This window comes from Bemisia tabaci, chromosome 6, assembly GCF_918797505.1.
Source record: "Bemisia tabaci chromosome 6, PGI_BMITA_v3".
NCBI classification, from domain to species: Eukaryota; Metazoa; Arthropoda; class Insecta; order Hemiptera; family Aleyrodidae; genus Bemisia; species Bemisia tabaci.
In genome coordinates this window covers 14,858,599-14,866,066 of record NC_092798.1, presented here as the reverse complement: position 1 = coordinate 14,866,066, position 7,468 = coordinate 14,858,599, and positions in this window count along the sequence as shown.

The following is a 7,468-nucleotide window of genomic DNA, read 5'->3' as shown; positions in this document are numbered from 1 at the left end:
TGGGAAAAGTTCGAAAATCTCCGAATATGTTTGATGGGTTACGAGACAAGGTACGAGGCTAAGCATTCTGATACATGTTTCTTGACCAAAATTTAACGTGAAACACAATGGGGATGTTGCATGTGTGAGGAATTTGCGATTTGACTGTTGATTCTTATGTAAAAGTTCGCGAGAAACACGATGGTGCCACTGGTTTTCTCTGAAATCAACTCCCAAGCTCAAAAAAAGCTCTCAAGTTGAGGCCAAAATGGAGGGGATATCCCACGCTATCCTGAGAGTCCACCTCTACATCAAGACAAACTCTCCATGCAGAGATAGGGAGCAAATACATTGACAGGGCTGCCACGTTATTGGGGACTCTAAAACTGAAAACACAGCAACCCTGTCAATGTATTTGCTCCCTATCTTTGCATGGAGAGTTTGTCTTGATGTAGAGGTGGACTCTCAGGGATAGGGTGGGATATCCCCTCCATATTGGCTCAACTTGAGAGCTTTTTTAGAGCTTGGGAGTTGATTTCAGAGAAAACCAGTGGCACCATCGTGTTTCTCACGAACTTTTACATGAGAATCAACAGTCAAATCGCAAATTCCTCACATATGCAACATCTCCATTGAAGGAACGTGTGAATGGCTGGAAAAAGTTCAAAAATCTCCGAATATGTTGGATGGGCCACTAGACAAGGTACGAGGCTAAGCATTCTGATACATGTTTCTTGACCAAAATTTAACGTGAAACACAATTCGTGCGACGAAAATTACTGACATTGACTCCCAACCAAGAAATTCAAGGTTTCTTGACGCGTGAATTCAAACCTCAACCAATTTCGCTAGTCCGGACTGACCCTTAGCGTAATTTTCAAGAAAATCTCGAAAGCTGCAACGGGTTACCTGGCGGATGCTTCGTTCCTCAAAAAACGAGAAGAGAAGAAAAACAACGATCTCGCCTCGCTATGGGTGAACGATGCCTCCCTGGAAACTTTGAAGAATTTCGCGAAGCCATGTCGTTGCGCGGACATAAGGGGTCCCTCTGACGTAAGATCGTACTCGATCTCTGTATGAGCCCCAGAAAGCATGAAGTCATCATTGGCGGATCCAGCAATTTGGCGTTCAATAAGTAAGTATCCCCCCTCTCTAAAATCCATAAGAATGGACCAATTTTAAAAAAATTGGGCTCAAAATCTTCCTTAGGATATTTCGAGTTCAACAAAACAAACCGCAACAAAATCGGACCATGTGCGGCCGAACGCGAGCCGTTTGAACGCGCCGAGGTGCTCGACGCTCCCGCCGAATCTGCGAGGATTTGAAGTCCGCTACAGGAGAAGAGCTTCTCTGCCAAAGCCTCAGTCGTTCATCACTGACGAAAAATCAAAGAAATTTTTGTAGAATAAGGGGCTTACCTCACTTCTCCACATAACCAGCTCGATCCAAGCAAGTCTGATACTGAGACTAAGACTAAGAGAACAGCTTTTGGATGCCTCGTGCGTGGAAGTCTTTCAGCTGACCGCGGATGAAAGAGTGGACGGCTTGTTTGACCTCTTCCACTGATTCAAAATTAACTCCTCCAAGTTCAGATTTCAGGAACGGGAATAAATGGTGGTCTGGTTTGCCATTTATTATCGTATCTGAAATCTGAACTCGGAGGAGTTAATTTTGAATCAGTGGAAGAGGTCAAACAAGCCGTCCACTCTTTCATCCGCGGTCAGCTGAAAGACTTCCACGCACGAGGCATCCAAAAGCTGTTCTCTTAGTCTTAGTCTCAGTATCAGACTTGCTTGGATCGAGCTGGTTATGTGGAGAAGTGAGGTAAGCCCCTTATTCTACAAAAATTTCTTTGATTTTTCGTCAGTGATGAACGACTGAGGCTTTGGCAGAGAAGCTCTTCTCCTGTAGCGGACTTCAAATCCTCGCAGATTCGGCGGGAGCGTCGAGCACCTCGGCGCGTTCAAACGGCTCGCGTTCGGCCGCACATGGTCCGATTTTGTTGCGGTTTGTTTTGTTGAACTCGAAATATCCTAAGGAAGATTTTGAGCCCAAGTTTTTTAAAATTGGTCCATTCTTATGGATTTTAGAGAGGGGGGATACTTACTTATTGAACGCCCCTCGTAAGATGCGCCGGAGTGAGGCCACGAATGGAACTTTCGATGAGAGTTGTATACACGATTGCGTATATTAGACGAGCAATTGCGCGAAAAATTGGCCGGCTGACTTGCGCAAAAAGTCGTTGGCTGGAATGATAACACAACTTTCGACCGGAGGATCCAATTTTGTGTGATGAGTAAACGCGACTGAGCGCTCCGCATGATGGGTTGCTTTCTCCGCTCTTCCGTGCCGAGAGAGAACGTCGTATGTGCCCTCACACGTTGCCATGTTTCCTCGAATAAAATACGAATTTTCAGGGAAACTTGTGGATATTTTCCTCCCGATTTCTCGGAGAATTTCAGTCGTGGTTTGATCTAAAGAAACTGAAAATTTTAAATGGAGATACTGAAAATTTCTCTACGAAATGAAATTTTATTGAAAACACTTGGCAACGCCCGAATGTACTTACGGAGTTCTTCCTAAGTGCACAACAGCGTTGCTTGGCATTTTAGTACCGCGTACAGATTTTGAGCGATTATTCCTGGATGGCTTTATTTCGTTTGCAATTTTTTTTTTTTTCTTTTCTTTTTTCATTTAAGAAATACCGTCAGCGAGAAAAGAGATCATCAGTCTAGAATACCTCAAAACCTTAAAGTTGGTGTGCTTATATCACTGCTTCGAGCGGTGTCTAACGAAAATTTTGGCACAAAAAACCGTCTGAAAATTTCTAAACCAATAGAGTAAGACGATATGACGTTTCCAAATCAAAATTCTAACTCTTGCATAATAGAGATATTTCAGGAATTTGCGATTTAATTACTGATTCCTGCATACAATTTCGCGAGAACCACGATGGTGCCATTAGTTGTTTCTAGAATAAACTCCAAAGCTAAAAAAACTCTCTAAGTTGAGGCTGTAATGGAGGGGATATCCCACGCTACCCTGAGAGTCCACCGCTATATCAAGTCTAACTCTTCATGCAAAGATAGAGAGCAAATACATTAACAGGGTTGCTTCTTTGTTGGAGGGCTCCAAAACTGAAAACACGACTACCCTGCTGATGTATTAGCTCCCTATCATTGCATAGAGAGTCTGTCTTGATGTAGAGGTGGACTTTCTGATTGTGAGTAGCATGGGAGGGATATCCCTCACGGCCTGAACTTTGAAAGCTCCTTTGGAGCTTTGGATTCAATTTCAAAAGAAACCGGTGAAACCATCGTGTTTCTTGCAAAATTTTACGTAGAAAGAATTATCTACTGAAATCGCAAATCCCTCACACATGCTAGAGCTCCATTCATGAATAAAATCGAATACTTACTGGAGTTCAGTTTTTCGCCTGAACATTCGCGGTAAACCGTCATATCTGCGATTATGAGTGTTTCCCTCAAAATCACAAACTTTACGAACAGAGTCCACGCTAAATAAGTTGACACACTTTTGAAGAGCGACAGAAGATTCGCTATCTCCCTTCTTGTTTTAACTTCAATGCTCTACAACAGAAGACAGCTGTTTTTCTGTAACACTATGAAAATGCTCTGACTTATTTGGTGTGGACCCTCTTCAGTTCACGCTTCTGCTGACATAAGAGGTTTACGATCATTGCATACATAAAAGCCGCTTTCACGGCGCTCTTTGACGCTCTGCGACGTCCAACCGCCAATCTCTAAACCTTTCCAAACCAGTCCAGGAGGCAGCGCTTCCTCATTTTTTGTTCGAGTCCCTACCGCCATTCTTTCACTGCACACCCGCAGGGGTCAATCATTTTCTAGGTCGGGCGTTTTAATCATGAAAAAACCGCAAAATCTAGGAGAGCCGTAAAAAATGGAGGAAACAATGTCATTTCAATTCGCCAAATTTGAAATTACATTGAATGAACCGCGTTTAGCAGAAAGGAACCAAGCCACATCAGCCGTTGCCAAAAGCTGGGCAATATCATGTTTTACTAGAAAATGTTTGTGCGTCCGATTCTTTTGAAAATATTACGGAATTCGCTTCGTACTATATAGACAATTTACTGAGGTTTGCAAAAAAATCCGCACGACCTTCCATAAATAAAAAATCAAATTTGACAATCAGTAAAGTTAGCTGATGTAGCTTGTGCCATTGCCCAAGTAGCACAGTGCAACAAAAATATTGAAATTTCAATTTGATTTCAATAAAATTGTAATTTCTTTCCCCATCAAATTGCAATATTCTTACATCATTTAGCCGATTTTAAACCATCAACAAAATTAGCTCCATGTGTCAGAAGGATAGGCAATATGCGACGTAATGAAAAATTGAAACTTATTTCAACTTTATTGCAATAAGTTTCAATAAATGGGGAACCTTCAAATAGGAACTAGGCAACATACACAGCACTCAGTGGAATTGCAATATTTTCACAATATAATTGCTACGTATTGCAATCTGTGCTACTTGGGTAGCTCCAGTATGCAGAAAGGTGCTTTTGTGGAAGAGCCAGAAATAGTAGTTCCTTATTGCAGAATTTAATCCAAATTACTTGTCCGATGTACTCTTCTGGTGCTTAATCATTTTCAAGAGTAAAAATTACAAAAAGCATTCCTCAATAACCTGAGTGATAACACAGCTCTTGAAAAACAGTTTACCAACTAGACCACATTTTGCAATAAGGAACCACTCACCAGTATGCAGTAAGGTGCAGGAACCAGTATGCAGAAAGGTGCTTTTGTGGAAGAGCCAGAAAAAGAAGTTCCTTATTGCAAAATGTAATCCGACTGGTGGTAGGTTTCAATTTGATTTACATCGACATCCCTCCATCGTGGACTATCAAACTGCGCTTCCATACATGTAAATGGGTTTGTTACTTCATTTTAGCAAAGTTAAAACTGGACATGGCTCCACATGTTCACGAATAAAACAGTCAGCTTTACGTAGGTTTAACAAGAAGAGCTACATATTATTATACCTAATGTGTTAAGAACAAACAATAATTTAAGAAACAATGGTTTCAAGCATCAAAACAACTTGAAATTACGAGTAAAAAATCCCAGATTCATCTTCAACCAGTCTAGTTCGATATACATGGTCAAGATTTTCGCCCAAAAATTGGAAAAAAGTACAGGGACGCAAAAATTCCTTTGTGAAAGTGCTGAATAGCTCGATTACTTAAACAAAGGAGAATTAGACAATAATTAATAGATAGTGCATGGTGACAAAATACGACTTTTACACACAAACACATTCACATGCAAAGGCAACATAAACTGTTACGAAGACAAGGTCAGGTTTTGAATATCGATAAAATGTTCGACAAATTGGATGAAAGTCTCGAACAAATGACTGTGAGCAACATATAAAAGCAGTGAGTAGCTGGGCATCTCCACACCAAAATAAACTACATAATTGGATAATAGCTACAATAATGCCTTGAGTGACTACCAGTGGTGAGGTGTGAACGATCGATTATCGATTTTTCCCCACTTGGGGCTATGGTAAAGAATCGATTGTTGAGGTGTTCCTTGCGAACACCCTGTTTATTGATCCTTTTTCAAAGGTTTAAATGGCAGATCAATCGATAAATCGCAAAGCACGCCCCGCCACTGGCCACTGGTTACTACTATTTACCTAGATACTGATAAAGCAAGGGGTACATCTATAAAATTAAAAACGCCACAATTTAACATATTGACGGCGGAAGTCCGCAACCACAAAACACCAGTGGCGTGCTTTGTGATCTATCGATATTACCCCATTTGAAGCTGTGGTAAATAATCGATTATTATAGTGTTCGCTGCGAACACCCTGTTAATCGATACTTTTCCATAAGTTTAAATGGTCGATCGATCGATACATCGCAAATCACGCCACGCCACTGCATAACACGTATCTCGTTTGCGGTTTCGAGAAGTACGTACCATTGCTCCGTAGACTTGTTATATGTGGCATTTGTCATACATCCTCGAAGATCGGATTTACATTAAATATGAAGCACTGATTTGATCACACAATTACGGTGGACCAACTCCAGGGCGGCAAAATTTCATGAAAAACAAAATCTTGAAACTTCTCGAGAACTATTTCATGAAATTTCAGATATTTATGAAAGATCTTGAAATACACCGGTTCCTTCTCATGTTCCGCAAAACGTAAAAATTACCTATGACTTTTTTTCTATTTTCGTGTGTTTAAGTGCAGGTTCCATACTTTAGCCCCTAAAAAATTTGAAATATTTTACAGCCTTGTAAAATTTCGTGAAATATTTCACTGAAATTGATAATATTTCATTTCTTTCTTATGTTTCATGCCACCCTGTGACAAACAGTCTTACAGGTCTGCCGAGAGGGACGGGGTGGGGGGAGGTGACACTGATTAACGTCACATAAAATAGGTGCAAAGCTTTTGTTGGTTTTGGTCAAAATAAAAGCGAATACCTAATGCCACTTTTTACCAAGAAAAGGTTCTAGCGGCAGATGAAATGATCAATCACTGAGGGGGGGATTTACTTTGACTTTCATGAAGAGTCCGCTACAAATAGGACTTAAGAATCTAAACTTTCAAATTTCAGAGAGATATGCGTTATTTACAGACAGTCCTGTAAAAATGCAATTCGTTTAGTGTTAGTTTTAAAACATGTAGATAGATACAAGGAAATACTTGTAGTAATTACGTTATATTTAAATAAAGTTCCTTTTAAAAAAAAAGTCCCTCAAGATCAGTGTAAGGCCTTGTCTCCACTGGCCGTTTCATAGGATTTGTCCCAGGAAAAAATCCCACTTACAAACTTGGGAAAAAAATTCAGTTTATCAATATTTTACCCAGTACCAAGTATGGTCCTTTTACCCCTAAAGGTCTTACAGGACCAACTGAGAGAGGAAGAAGAAGTGATAGCGAATTATACAATATTTTATGGGTTACTTCACTGTTCGTTTTTATTAAGTTAAAATAATGTGTCTACTAGTCAATCGTGTTCAAATATTATTTTAATCCCGGTTAAATACTCAATTTTTATTGACTTATCTTCCCGCGCAAACTTGTTGCAGGACCGTATGAGCCCCGCTTCGTGGAGACGGTCACTGGGAAAAATCCCAGATGTTTCATACCTGCAATTCGAAATTGGGACAAATCTCATGAAAATGTCGCATGAACACAAGGCCTAAAATGCTCCGATATTTGAGTGATGAGTCTCTACTTAATGTACTTATAATTATCATTATACAGCAATCTGGTGCGCTGAGAAAAAACGTTGTGAGAATACTCAAATGTTGCCAAATATCCTATCAGAAAATACCTATTTTTGAAGAAAGTTATGAATATTTTTCCTTGAACTTTATAGGCACTTCACATCAAATTATGAACGAAATTCTCTAAAAAAATCCGAGGAAAAATATTTACAAATTTTTTCGAAAATTTGTGGTTTGTCAAAGGA